Raw genomic sequence first — 15631 nt, forward strand, 5'->3', positions numbered from 1 at the left:
ACATTGCAAAATGTGTGCAGGGGCAGCCTCCTCAGCACTTCTCTTGCCTGTTTGCCTCCGTATGCAGTCCCATGCATGATGAGAGCACCCATATTCAGTCTCATACCCACCAAAACCCTTGGCCTTTTCAGCAGCAAGGGCATTGTGCTCATATGGGTGTTACCTTAGATACTGAGCATGGCACCTCTCTTGTGGAACTGCATTAGCTTTCTATTGGCTCCTTCCCCAAAAGTTTCTCAAGACCACTACTGCCCCAGCCCCCAAATTTAGTGCAAACTGCATATTTGCTAAGGGTGTACTGTGCTTCATCTTCCAGGTTGCTGGAAGATAACGAATACCAGGTGCTTCACTCTCATCTAGGTGTGAGGTGGACATCTGGATTGTCATCACTACCCTTCAATCCTGGTAGTTCTGGTGATTTTCAGTCCACCTGGCGGCCTGTTTGTCAGGCACATACCTTTTCCCAGCTTCCAAACAAGAACACCATAGGAGATCCTGTCACAAGATCTTCTAAGCAAGTTTGTGTTCCTTGCTCTCCCCTCAACCACACAGTTATTTCATCACAGAAGGCAATCCAATGGACAAGCACAATTTGTGCTCAATAAATGTAATAACAGCCCTTCATTATCCTCTTGCTCTTAAAATCTTTTGAAATAGAACAAAAGAGGATGAGTCCATGGCTTTCCTAGGGACTGGGATGAAGCTGAGCAACCTGTAGCTACCCAGGTCACTGTTCTTTCCTTTCTTAAACATTGATGCAACCTTGGCTTTTTTTTTTTTCTTCCCAGTTGTAAACAATTTCTCCCAATCAACATTACTTTTCATAGACTGCAGACAGCTGCCTTGCAGTCACATCGGCCAACTCTTTCAGCACACTCAGAGATAGCACATTTGGCCCTGTGGGTTTGAAGTAACCAGATTCCATACCTTAACACTCAGGCTGTTGTTGCTCTGCTGCTGGCTGCCCCTCCTTCCCAAAAATGTGGCACACTGTGTTCACATGAACCCTGTTATTCTAATGGGGAGACAGTTTTTAAAGCCATCCAGCTCACATTCTGATAACATGGCTAACTCTCTGCTGCATGGAAAATAACAAGACAGTGATCAGAAAGTTATCAACAGAATCTGCAGGAAGTGTGCATTCATATATGCACTTTATGGATTCTGTATTTTCAGCCTCAACTGCAAAACTAGCTGCTCGTGAAGCAGTCACACTGCTGGTTTCTAGCACGTTCTCTGATCCACTTTCTGTTCTGCTCTCCATAGAGTAGACAGTCTATCATTTTAGTACGGCTTCAGTTTTTGCCTTAGTAACATCATATACCACTAGAAATGCACATTTCCTCAAGTGGGAGAGGACAGTATAGCCCACAGGGAGAAATCTGGCTCTGAGGGAACCTTCATGTGGATTTGACTGGATGTTTCATTTACACAAACTCTTTGCAGCTTTTCAAGAAACCCTCAAAGTGCAGGGATCTGTGGGGTGAAGTCCTGCATCTGTTTGGGTTGCGTATCTGCGTTGCCTTCCTGTTCCTGTTTTCCCTCTAGCGTGAAGGCGTCATGGTTCCTAGCACCAGCCCACACAAATCACACCCTGAATCACAGGATGAGAACACGGACCAGAGGTCAACACCAACAAAGACACATGCTGGCAGAACAGGGTTCCATGAGATGTCTGCTAGAAGCCTGTCACCCATTTGGCTTTGGGCTTCCCTGGAGATGTACATCTAGAAGTGTGTTTTGCAGCTGATGAGCAATTTTGATCAATGTTAACTAAGGTCATTTACATAGTGGAAAACACGTAACATTTTCTGTCTTCACAGAAGAAAATGCCTTTGCATTCCAACATCTGACTGTAGACCAGACAGCTAAAATATTAGTGCATTATTTACACATTGAAGTATATCTGCCCATTTATTGCAAAGTCCTTTGATAAATCTGTGTGCTTCATTAATAATAACTCAAGTAGACTTTGCGTTTGTCTTAGAAAATGAGCTATTCATATACACTGAGATTAATTTCTACATAATTACATACAGGGGACAGGTGCCAAGGACTTAGAAGAATATTGCTGTACATAAGCCAACAAAGATCAGGGGAAATTTGAGACAACTCCTGAGGGAATCTGATGATGCAAAAGATGCACCATTAATGAGCCACTTAACTGCAAGTACCTCAACATGAAAGACTGATGTCAAGGACTGCAGCAGACATTCATACGAATGCTCCACAGAGTAGGGAGTTCTGTGCCAATAAACTCACTTGTACTCTGCTTGTAAATCCAGCTCCAGCTTGTCCAACCACTCAACTGCTTCCAGTAACTCCAGGTTTGGCAGTATTTGGGAAAATTATTTTGGGTTCTTTTTCACTTCATGCAAAGAAGGGAGGTGGTGGTGGTGGATTTTCTACTGCCCAACTGAAACTGGAGTTGTATAGTCTTGAGAAGAGGAAAGGCACTCCAATCTCTGCCAGGTCCTAAAATAGTGCATCAAAAAGCTTAAGAAGTCTGGGCTGGCCAGTTTTATTTCCATTAGAGGACATGTGGTGGACATACTTCAGAGTAGTATTCTCTATTTATCAGAAAAATAAAGGATGAAAAATAACTAATGGTTTAAAAAAAAAAAAAAGACAAAAATGAAGCACAAAATATATGGCAAAAATGGAGCACAGTCTCACCTTTTCAGCTAGTCACCGTATATATTTATTTTATCTCCCTTCTCTCCTCTTGTTTAGATTTAATGGACGTTAGACCCTTACTGACCTCTGGTCCTACAGGCTGTGTCCGTGACTTGCAGCAGCCTGAAGACAAAAAGATTTGTGCTGGCACTAATGCTCACGTAAAACAGCTGGCATAAGGAAAAAAAGCTAGTTTAGTATAAAAATACAGCTGTTTGCGCAGTTGCTGCAATAAATGCTGAAGTAATTCAATTTACTTGTCTCAATGTCTTTTTTCCATGGAAAGTTTATGGTTTGTCATTAATTCTGCCTTTCACATCCAGTTTGCTCAAGAAATAGCACAATACACTTCTATGTTATTTCTTGCTTCCTCATTCCCTGAAGAGAGAGTTTGCAATGCCTTTATGCTTGATGGGGAAGACAACATTGACAGGGTTAAACATGAGGGTTTTGGTCGAGCTCTTTTCAACAGGAAGTGACTGAATATCTGCTTGCTTCTTATATAAAAAAGGAGAAAAAAAAAGAAAGGTTTTGATGGGCTCTCTTCTACCTTTGATTGATACTAAAGATCATGGAAGTCTTGGGAACTTACAGTTTTGTAATGCATAGAAACACATGTCAGATCCTGGCGGCTGTGCTGTAATCCAGAATTTGCTTAGCCAGCTTCCAGAGGACTTTTGCTGCCTGTAAAACACCTCCTCAGCTCAGTAGCTCAGCTACTTCACTCAGCTACTTCATTCTACCTTAGGCCACAAGATCAAAGCATCAGGAACAAATCGGATGATCTCTTTACAAGTTCAGGATAAAACTAGCTCACTGTAAAGCTGCATGAAGCAAGGAAGACCTGTCCACTTGTTTTCTACACCAAGCAAAGCTCAGGAGATGCAAGGATACTCTCTCATGTATGCACAGAGCAACATGGGCCTGAGATAAGCTGTAGGGCAGCACTGCAGCTTCCTACCAAATCTTGTGTCAGATTTCAGCATATAAACCAGACATCAATACTTGGGTGTTTGTGCTGCTGGACCTCTAATTTCCAGCCACAAGTGACAGGATGAAACTCAGTAGAGAGGAACAAAACATCCTGAATCCATCTAATTCTGTGGGTCTAACTCAGGGTCAGCCATGAGTGGACAAGTCTTAAGTCAGTCCCAGTGACACAATTCACAGAATCACAGAATTTCTAGGTTGGAAGAGACCTCAAGATCATCGAGTCCAACCTTCCTACAGGTTGTTCATGTACTGCCATGGTTAAGGCAAGGTGGAAGAAGACTTACCACAGATTTGGGACCTGCTGTTCCAGAAGGAAAACAAGTTACAGGTGAGGCTGTCACTGGCAGGTGTGCCATACAGGACCTGGGCCATAAGGAAACTGGATAAAACTGAAAAGAAATGGGGAGGAAAAAAAAAAAAAGTAAAAATCACTAGGTGACAAGAAGGCAGAGTGCAAATGACAGGTGCTAGAAGCTGCTTTTCTAAGCAGCCAGATCGTGGTCAGGATACCTGCTGCTGCCATCGTCTCTTGGCTCACACCATCACTGCAGTCACCTTCTGAAAACCAACAGAAAACCAAACCCCAAACAACTCACTCAGAAACCAGAGACACACAAAGGCTGTGGCAGACGATACTTCTAGACCATCAAAGAGGATAATATACCTAGAGGCTAAGTCTAAAACCAGTAGAAAATACCTCATCTTTTTCAGTTATATGAGGCCTGCCAGAGACATTGCAGCTTTCTGTCATGAGTGAGCCCTTCTATACACACATTCCTACTTATTTCTGCTATTAAAAGCTCTTTTATTATCATACTATCTTTCTGTCAGGGTTTTGTGAATTACATTTTAATTCAACAGCACTTGGTTGTATGAACAATTAATGAGGGATGTACGTTATACAAACCTCATATTTTACTGATGAAGTACTTTGGACAGACTGTATTAAGATTGAAGCACTTAATAATTATTAAGAGGCTAGTTACGGGTTTGACACATTTCCACGATCTGCAAGAAATACTACTGTGCATCAGCCACACGTGTACACAACAGGACCGTAGCCCCCTTTGAAATGAGAAAGTCACCTCATTTGGCTATTTTACTGGGAAGAGTTTTTTTTTTTTTCAGGTGTCATATGCCCATAGTTATCAGTGAATGTTTGTCATACGTTTTCCAGGACAAAGCATTTCAGCAAAAGCTCTATTTCTGCAAGGCACCACTTTCATTCCATAGCTTTACAGGGGATTTTTCGGCACCTTGTACTTGTGGTTTCTGATAGGACACGAGGCCAAAATCCATGTGAATTCAATTACCTGGGAAAAAAAATACACTGTAGTTTCAGCAGTGTATTTGTTATTATGACATTGCTACAAGGGAAGGGAAATGAGGAATAAAACAGGCACCACTCAGCCACATCTCTAGAAGTGAATATTGACCAAGGTTCAATACATCACTGACAGCAAATCGAAGGTCATTCCCATCAACAGTTAAGTCGTGTCAGAAATTGACGTGCTGAATATGAAATGTCTCAGTAGGAAGAGCCAAGTTACAGAGAAATCTGTTCACCTTTCTAATCTGTTCAGCAGCACAACAGACATTGAGAAAATGGTGAGCACATATTTAAGGTTCTGTTATGTCCTACTGTCTGCAATACCATTTTGTGTCAGTATTATTTTTGTTTTTGTAGCACTAGTAACGTGCTAATCCTGTGACATTATACTGTCCCGAGCAGACTGGCAGATCAATATAAGGCAATCAGCAGCTCTTAGAGCACATCTTTTAGATGTTTAAAATATATATGGAAAAGAAAATATTAAGCAGTATTATGTCATACTACATAATATTTAAAACAATGCTGGTTTAGTGTAGCAGGACCTTTTTTTTTTTAATGGTATTTTTGGTACCTTTCCTCATCAACAACCAACACGCTGACACATTAAGCACAAAGCCCTAAAACACAGAAAAACATTTACAATTTAATTCAATAAGAAATAAAAACTTCTCACTCAGTATCTGCTTGTGTGTATATAACAGTCGCATCATAGTACCTACCAATAACTGTGTTATTTTACAAGTGTGGCTTTTGCTAATTGTCCACTCACCTCTCCCACACTTTCTAAATTTGTCACATTTAAGATCTGGTCATAATTACGAGAAATCCACTATGCGGTCACATCTCTGTATAGAGCAGTGTTGTCACAATTTGTGATTACTTGAAAATAGAATAACATTTTTGCTGAGACAATAAAATACAGAAAGCCACTCTGAAAGTCTATTTAAAAGCTCTTTCTGTTTAATCCAGGGCTGCAGCCTGCACAGCGAAGAAACTGAGGTCACTCCATGCTCCGTATATATAATTCATGCATTAAAACCAAAAACTAAACATAACCCAAAGTCAACTCCCTCAGGTGCCTGAAGCTTTTTCCCTGTAACAGATCTCACTTGGCATCCTCTCAATGTCATCCTCAGCTCCCAGCCCCCGGTGGCAGCGCACTGCCTGCCTGGAAAACAGTTTCAGCACCCCCCTCTACCCCCAACAAACGAAGAAATTCGGCGTTTCACGGCAGAACATAACTAAAACCGCGTTTCACGAGCTCCCTCTTCTGTCTTTTAACAAAAATCCTGGTGCGGTTAAAAGGGCGCTTTCGAGGAAGCACAGCCAAATCCTGTAAAGTCCTTGCTCATTCGCTAGTATTTTAAAGAGAGAAAATGCGACCTCTATTAAAAGAAAACTGAAATGATTTTCAAAAGTCTGGACCTATCCTGGGATAATTCAAACCCGACAAGATCAAGTCCCTGGTCCCATTATGTCAAGTACTAGTCCAAATGTAAAAATGACTTTTCCAAATAACAGCAGAGTCAAATGAATGAAAAAGCGAACAGAAACAGAGATGCTGGCTCCTTCACAGGAGCTGCTACCAAACTGACACGTAACTTTGCAACTCCACACCCCTTCTGACTCTTTTTACATCTCCTGGAAACTTAAATGGAGTGCCACAGACCGTGCCTGTCCCTTTCTTGGTTAGCATAATGACTACAGCCAGCCTTTCACATTCAAGCAATTGCTGGTGTTTTCCTGCAACCATTTCCCAGGCTAAATCTTTGCTCCTTCATGATATAAACTAGAATAAAGTTCTCAAAAAAAAAAAGGGAAAAATAATCCACGAGTGTGATGGGATACTTGCCCCGGAACTAAACCTGTGTTTGAAGGCAAGACATCTTTGGCCAGCTGCAATTTAAAATCCCAGCTGGCAGCCTGTCCCTGTTCAAGAGACGTCAAGTATGAACCCAAACTGCACGAGCCACTGTTAGCTTGGTTCTGGACATGTCTCTTGGTCTTTCCTGCATCCTAGGAGAGAGATCCACAAAACAGAAGGTTCGCCACTGCTACGTAAAAGCTCATCCTTAAGTTTTACTTATCAGCAGTTTGATTCTCAATTTTGATTATTTTCCTCTTCTGTAACATGTTTTTTCTTCGTCTTTACAAGTCACCTTGTGGGCTGATGTAACTCCATAATATACTTATCCTAACCTAATTTTTTTTGTAACCTTCAAACTTCTTTTCCTGAGGGGAGAAGGAGTTTGTTCTGAGCAAACCAGCATAAGAATTAGGTCTGAAACGTCAAGGTCTAGATATATTCAGGACAGAAGGATTTACAGACCAGTTTTCATAGACATGCTAGCTTTGCATCCGTACTCCAAAATAGTCTTAGCATGTACAAGTTCAGACATAAAATCCAACTAAGAGTTGATATCTCACTGTTTTGAAACGTATTTTTTTCCTATTCTTTCTACTTAATGTTTCCCCCCCCACCACCCCCTCAGGTATTTTATTTACTAGACACTTTTAAGCCTACCAACCTCAGTTTTATTAAAGATGTCAAAATTCTGCAGAACAGAAATGTATACTAACAACCTCTAGTGTAAGAAAGGCTCCTAAGGAATAGTATTTTCAGACTAAAACAACAGAAGATCTAGAAAAGCATAATTTCTTAATATTACAAAGTTGCTTATGTGGGTATTACAGCAGTGACACCTGAGACTATGAGCTTTCACACAATATTCCCAAGCCCATGCCAAGAAATTTAACAGTTGCATTCAAATCAGTATCAATCCAATTCTCATTGTAGAACTACATTTCTCTTAACAGTTAACGTACTGCTTAGGTTATCTTGGAGTCCAGGTCTAATCAAACAAAATCCTCAAGATCTCCAAAACACAGTACACAACCAGAGGTGGAATGCACCAGCCTTTACTTGCAATATTTTTCACAATGCTGTGGATTAACTGATGTCCTCAGGCATGTCCTCAGGGAGCTTCAACTTTTCTGACCTTGTGAATTCCAGTTTAAATTTCTTGGATCCACTGCCGAATTTCAGCATTGCTTGTCTTGACTCCTGTCCCCACTCTACAGTCTGGGGGCTTCTATTTGGCAATGGGAGTCCTGAGAGCCAGAAGTTATCAGCATACCAGCTCACCTACACAAAGAACAAACATCTCACCACCCATAACACTTGGGCTGTGATGAAGAAATCAGAGAGCTCACAGTAGGCATTTCTAGTGGTGTCCCCAAAGAAGACCACCAGTATTACACCACACTAACGTCTCATTTATAGAGGGATGTAGCGCACCACAAAGCAGAAATATTCACCTAGCACATTAAGAGTCCATAAAACCGTAACAGCACTCAGATGGCCCCTTCATGTTGCATTCGATATATGCAATTATAAGGAAACCAACATGCTGCCAACCTCCACACCTAGTGGAAAAAATATTCAGGTGCCAGCTGTGCAAGAACACACTAAAGCCAGACCCACGGGTTCAATGCTATAAGAGATCCTAGAAAGGAGGGTAAGGACTTCTCCCCCATGCTGGTTGCTTCCCAAATGGTCACAGCTGCCTCACAGTGTGTTGCATTATTTGGAGTCAATTCTTTAAATGACTTATTTTTAAAAACGAAGGGTGTGTTACTGCTATATAGATAAGCATAAAAGAGTATTGGCCCAAGATTAAGTGATGTTACTGTATTTTACAGCTGTGAATTTAAATATAACTACGGGCAGGGATAGACTGCCTCCCTGGGAACCTCTAACCACCCCCAACAGGACTAAAGCATTGCACTTGATCAAAGGCTGGTCACATTCACAACACTGATAAGGAGCTGCACTTATCAGGGAGTTGTTGTCACTTTTTTTTTTTTTTCCTTTTTTATTTCTCACTTTTGTGAAGGTCCTGTAAAAAGGACACCGCTGTAGGATAGGAATGAGTAAGCCCGGTGCTATTTCCCTAGCAAGACAAACAATACCAAGGCTGTCATGCAAGGATGTGCTGCACACCACACACTTTGGGGTAGGACTTCTATAACTCACAGCCCAGATGCGCACAATTCTTCAGCTTACAGTGAGGCAGGACTCTCCTAAGCAAACCTCAGCAGTTTCCTACAAAGCCCTGCTGACAAGTCTGATCCTGGTATTTATTTCCAGTGTAATCTGAACTGTGGGGGAGGCTGACTGAAAGCCTCTCCTCTTCTGTCCTGGTATTCCTGTGCACTCCCTGCTCCCTTTTCTCTGCCCCTCATCCAGAGCGAAGCTACAAGAGGAGATATCTTCTCCCTTTATACTTTGCTTACTTAGGATCCTCTGTTTGGTCTCCAGGCCTGCTTTACCAAGCACATGCTATCCCAAGAACAGCACCAAACAATTTAGCATCAGCATTTTTAACGCTGCATACTGGTCTGTATACTTTTTAATTTACCACAAATGTGCGTTATAATGGTATAATCACACTACACTGCAAACTGGGGCTCCATGCTCGATAGAAAATGTTTGTTTCTGTACTACTGACCCTCATGATTTTGCAGGGACCAGGGTTGATGAGGTAGTAACAATGGTGTTAGTTTTTCACAAAACAAGAAGTCAACGTTACTCTTTTGAGTAGAAAGAATTAAAAAAACAATAAACTAAAAAACAAGCCAGTATAACTGGAACTCTGAAACATCCCGAACAGGCTATTAACAGCTTGTGATCTAAAATTACTGTGGCTGGCAGTGCTTTTGTCTTTCTGTATCGGCACAAACACCTAAAAGAGCATTAGAGTCTTTCACTGACTGCATCTGGCCACATCCTTCCAGCATCCAGACCCCTGCCCATTGTCAGCCCACCAGCCTACACTCACGTATATCACCCTGTTCACCTTTTTAACTACTGAATTTTCTATACTCCTCCAGAACTTCTCCAGTATGATAAAATTTAACAGAAATCACTTCTAGTGATTTAAGGGTTTTCTAGTAGTCTAAGGTTTGCAGGAAACATAAACCTAGAATATAACAATTTAAATCTGTCACTTTAAAGTATTTTCTCCAAATAATAACAACATCTTCATCCTCCTAATATATTTAGCGATCAGAGTTTTGATGTAAAAATTGAATGAACAGATCAGAAATATATGAAGATGCTCTTTAAAAAGGGAAAAGAAAATATTTGGTCAGACTAGCCAGTAACAGCAGCACAGCCAAAAGGCAAGAACAGGTCAAATTATATCGTGAACACTGATGTTGTAAACATAATTCTGTTTGTGTAGCTCCCAGATCTATATATATAACTGTTTGAATTCCTACATTATGTGTAAGAAATGCCCTTAAGAAAGAAAATGATGTAAAATTTATTGGTAGCAAAGTGTCCCTTTAGAAGGTTTGGAGCTAGTCTGCAGTTCTTTCAAGTAAATACAGAAAGTCCCACTTTCGCCCAGTAAACATGGAAACATTGTCAAGATCTTCAGAATAAATAAATAAGGAAGATTTAGAGATAAGTGCTACTTACCTTTTCTGAGACCCTGTATTTCCAGAAGAAATGTCTAATTTCAAACGAGCTTTAAAAACAAACTTTAAATTTGAGCAAATCAGCTATGTAAAACGTCAGATTTTCTTTTTTTTTTTTTTTTTTCTGGGGTGGAAAAACTAGAAAGCTGGCAGTATAAGGCAGGATATTCATTTCAGCAAAGAAAAGTCAATTACTTTTTTTGATAAAAACATTAAAAGTGTATTTAAAATACATGGAAGCGTGAGGGCTCCTTGTGTATTCACTTTCCAAAAGATGTCTGCTCAGCAGCAAGGCCAGGTCCCTGTGGTCAGACAGCACAGCTGTATGCCATAGAGCCAGACAAGCAGACACAGTTGCCCTTAATGAGGGAAGAAACCCCTGAGCTTGGCACCTGGGTCTTGTAAATGCCAAGCTCTTCTTGTGAAAGGTCACTGCTCTCTTACATAACTGCAGGGGAAGGCAGTATGTAGCATTTGGGAAGTGGTGGGTTTTGTATTTGGACAGCAGTCAGGTTGATTAACCCAGAGGTGGATGTGTATTTTGCAGTTTGTACCTACAGCAAGTCTTAAAACTATGCTAAGGTTATTCACGATAAACTGGTTTATAAATGTAGGGTCTCTGTAGCACACCAGAAGAAAGAAGAGAGCAGCAGGTGCTGGCATGTGTCAGGACCCACTTGCCACGCACATACTGCAGGCTGCTTTGGTCTCACACAGGGGGCTTTCAGCCTTTTAAACCACGGCCACCCTCAGAAAGGAACATTTCCCCGCTGTCCTTGGTGGCACTGACTCTGCTATCCACTTCTCCTTGCTGGCAGTCATGCGCTACAGCAGGAGCAGCTGAGAGGAGCTTCCCCAGCAAGCAGACACTGACAGCTCTGGCTCTTGGTGTACCACAGCTGACTTGCGGCAAGGGAAGGAAATTCAAAATTCAGAACTGAACTGTGTGTTCAAAAATGCATGGGTGGATTAATTTTGATTATTTTCTACCAATAGCAACACATTGCAAACTATGCAACATTGCCAAGCAGATCTCACTTTTCACACACTGCTACTCTTAAGGTCTCAACTATGCAAGTGATCTGTAGATTTGTAACAAATAAAAGACTTCTTTTTTTTTTCCTCTTTTTTTTTTTTTTTTCCTAAAATACTTATTTCTGGATTTACATTCTTCAATTAGGAAAGAAAATAAAGAATGAAGGACAGAAAGCACTCATCCAAGACGAGGTTCAAAGGAGAATTATGGAAACAACGTACCGAAAGGAAATTATATTGCACTTTTCTTCCACTGCAGGATTAGATGACAGTATTCAGTTTTTAAGGCATGGCTTTCCTTCATTTCTCTGCTGTCAATAGTGTTCAAAATATAATCAGCCCTGGACAAAAGAGCTATGCTGTCTTCAAACACACATCTCACCACGTCTTACACATCTTGGCAAGTTAGTTTATGTAAATCACCGTGGCCTTGGTTTATTTTTTTATTTTTATTTTTTACTCTGATTTCCCTAGCCGATATAATACTCCCTTTAGTGCTCCCTTTTAAATAAGAGGGAGTGAAATCTCTCAAATAACACTCTGTTCCTCTGCAGAACCCGATGCTGAGTTTGTTTTCCTTCTCCATGGACATTGTTGCCATCTAGTGTGATGATGTTATGACTACACTATTTTAGGTACAGAAAAAAGTGTAGGAAGCTGGTTATTACTTACACTATGAGCCAGTGATAATGTTGACAGAACAGAATGATAATGCAGTAGCAAAACACGGGAAAATTACAAAATTACAGTAAAGCTAAACTGAAACATATAGCAGGAGTTATCAGAGAACTGTTTCGCAAGCCAGGCAGTCACAATGACAGATTTGGCAATCATACATGTATGTGTAGAAGACAGCTTTTAACGCTGTGACTGAGTACTGTACTGTACTTCTCACCTGCAATGTTCAGCTTCTAACTCAAAATGTTGACTCCTTTAAGACTTCCTTCCCTTTTTTCCCCCTTCATTTTTTTGCTAACTGGCTAAATATATATATATATATATATATATATATATATACGTAAAAACAATAACAACAACAAACTCCTTAAAAAAAGAAAATCAAACATTTGTAAAGATACAAATGGGAAGGGGAAAAGCAGCTAGAACTCCAGATGTGTTCATCCCCTTCCTCAGCTTTTGGCCAGGTTTCAGTGTTCGAGACAAAAGTAGCTTGATACCCTGTGCATTGGTACATAATTACCAGAAGAAACTGGTGCCATAATGACTCTGTTACCATGCATGTGAGCAGCTGTGGCTGATCAGATAACATCAGTTCTGAAGCTGAATCTGTGGCTTTGCTGCCTTCTGCTTCTTCTAACATATAATCGTTGCAGAGGACAAGCCAGATTGCAGTAGGCAATGAGAAGCTTTTAAGTGGCAGCATATCTGGGGTTTTATACTTAAATGAAACTTTACTTTGCTGCATAAACTTTGCCGTGTCTCTTAAACAAAGCTAAATTGGTTAGCTATAGGAAGAATTGTCAGGGATGTATATATTGAGCCAATTTGGAGATATAAGTACAATTAGGGGGAAGATTTTATTTGCTTGTAATAGTTAATTGAACTTTTATTCACATCTTGGCCTTTTCATTTGCTGAAAGTTTATGCGCTGGCATACAAGCCTGGTGAATTACAGCACTGTATAGGTGAATGTCGGCTATGTAGCTGTGACGTGCCTTTATCAGGAGCTGTACCTCCCCGTCACCTTCTACCAAAGAGTGTTCCTCTGCTGACACCAAGGAATTTATTTGCACAACTGCAGCATACCCCAAAACCTTGCTACTTGGACAGAGTTTGGGTGCAGGATGGAGGGCGCCGGGCCCAGTGGCTGCTGCTGCTGTCTGCTCATAACAATGCCTCAGTCTTAAATTGGAGCGACCACAGTGATTCTTTCTTTGCTGGGCTCTCAAAACTCTCCTGCATCAACTGAAGCCTAGGGGACAACTTCTGATGCTGGTGGGTTTGGTAGCTGCCAGAAAAACACACTTTTTGAGCTGTCCTATATTGAGCAGCTTCCCTTGAGATGTATTTTTTATTCAAATAGCACAAGCAAAGGGAACATACTTCAGAAATCAGGTCATGTTACAAAGTGACATGAAGGAAGGTGGTAGCCTAGGGGGATGATGTGGAGAAACAGGCAGCTGCTGGGAGTTTTACCAGCCCAGCTCATCCAGCATACAAGGCAGATTGCTTTTCTGACAGCCTGCAAAGTGTGGATGTGCTGTGTTGAAGGCAGCCAAGGGACCATAGTGTGGATAGATCTAAATGTTTTCTACCATAACTGAAGTGTTGTGACAGTTTTGATGTGCAAACTCGAAAAATGGAAGTCATAGGCATAGCATTAGAAACAACGTGCAACATACCCCTTTTATTTTAGCATGTAACTTAGCATATATATTTATTCCATTACTGTGTTCAGTCTTATTACTCACGGCAAATGAGAAATAAGTCATTTGGAAATGTTATAGAAATTGGGATTTTTTAGAAGCAGCCAAAACAGCTCAAAGTACCATGTACATGCACGCCAATTTTTGCAAAGCTATGTATTGGATGAGTTTTACACTCAGGTCTCCCAGTAGAGTAGGATGGAGACTCAAGAGTTAAGTGCAAGCAACTAAAATACATCTGAGCGTACAGCTGCAGATTTTGTAAAGCTTATGTGGATGCCTCTGTCAGTCCCAAGTGGATTGCTTTGACTCATTATGCCCATACTTGTTTGCATCATTTCTTATATGCTGACTTTGCAAAAGAAAAAAAAGCAGCTTTATTTATTTGTACAGCATTCTTAATGTTTTAAAAAGTGACCCTTTAGCTTCCTACTAAAAATGAGAAAATTGTTAAACTTGAGGGAGGGAAGAGGAAGGGAGAGGAGCAGCCCCACAGCAATGCAAAAACAAGAGTAGGATGCTGCTTGTTTTTAATAAACCCACTCAATTTGACCATCTGACCACTCCTTTTATGGACAAAAATGAGTTTTTTCCCAGGACTGCTTTTGTAACTGTGCAAAAATAGTCTTCGTTTTTTTTTTGTGAGTCACTTAGAAATACCTATACCCGAATGCAAATCTCTACTGAAAAATCCTCCCCTCAAATATTGCAACGATTGCCACATTTTCAGTTTTTCTCTGACAACGATTACATTGACGTTCACATAATTATTAATATATATTTATTTTATTTTATTTTATTTTATTTTATTTTATTTTATTTTATTTTATTTTATTTTTTTAAATACAAATACAGCAACGGAAGCCCCAGAGGTTGCCTAGGCTGGTTATTGCATGGATTTAGTGCTCGCCTCTGTAAGACACTGAAGCTCCTGCCTGCTTCACTGCTGTCCTGCGGCGACATCTCCTGGGCCCTGTTCAGACTGCACCAAGACCCATCCTGCGACCCTGGTGGAGAGCAGCCTGGAAACCCTCCAAACCCTGGGCATGAAGGTACTTCTTGGCTGGACAAAAAAGTCACTCTTCTGTTTTCCCTCAAGGTTTATTCTCCTGAGAGACTTCTTGGCTGGCCAAAACTCCTGCCTAGCAAACAAGCACACCAGCCCTCCCCCTGTTCCCAAGGCCTGGCTCTTTTTACAGAGTTTATTTTGCACCACTTCAACAAAGGAGGGTTCAGGAGCAGGGTCTGGCGTGTAAGCCATGTCTTGGCTTCCTGATGTGACACATCTTGAACACTGCTGCTTCATCCAAAGGCTACTTCAATTTCCAAACCTACCTATATCCCCAAAGCCTTTTTTTTTTTTTATAAATTATTTTCTTTTTCTTTTTCTTTGAAATGGCAGAACAGTAATACCCCAAACAAGCACTTTTATTGTGTAGCTATAGAGAGGACTCTAAGACAGTTGCCCAGGCTTTGGCCTGCACAACTCCTGTAGGTATGGAGGTGTTCTGCTCCCAGCTCCTTCACAGCACACCTGCGAGGATGTCTAGCCAAGAGTTCCTTGTCCCTGTCTCACCTGGCATGTTGTTTTGATACAATGGTTTGCTTGGTCCTCAGGTGGACATGCATTACAGCTGATGTAATGACTGCTTGTCAAAAAAAAGGTGGACTGGTTTGCCACAGGACACGTCAACACCCTATCTGGCAGGGCCTCGAGACACCA

The 15631-nt window shown here is 41.0% G+C and overlaps 1 long non-coding RNA gene across 6 annotated transcripts in view; it reads right to left on the bottom strand.

Annotated features, from left to right (window-relative positions):
• The window catches only part of LOC106016332 (uncharacterized), a 52095-nt gene extending 41224 nt beyond the window's left edge, over positions 1 to 10871 (bottom strand). The window contains exons 1-3 of one of the 6 annotated variants that reach the window (XR_002400988.4): positions 10488 to 10871; positions 8002 to 8147; positions 3954 to 4058 (exon numbers count right to left, since the gene is read on the bottom strand). This is a non-coding gene — a long non-coding RNA (uncharacterized lncRNA). The remainder of the gene's footprint in view (positions 1 to 3953; positions 4059 to 8001; positions 8148 to 10487) is intronic. The other 5 variants (XR_002400987.4, XR_011810416.1, XR_001188953.5 and 2 more) reach the window with 5 other exon arrangements.
• Between the last annotated feature and the right edge of the window lie 4760 nt (positions 10872 to 15631).

Source organism: Anas platyrhynchos, chromosome 6 (assembly GCF_047663525.1).
Source record: "Anas platyrhynchos isolate ZD024472 breed Pekin duck chromosome 6, IASCAAS_PekinDuck_T2T, whole genome shotgun sequence".
NCBI lineage: Eukaryota > Metazoa > Chordata > Aves > Anseriformes > Anatidae > Anas > Anas platyrhynchos.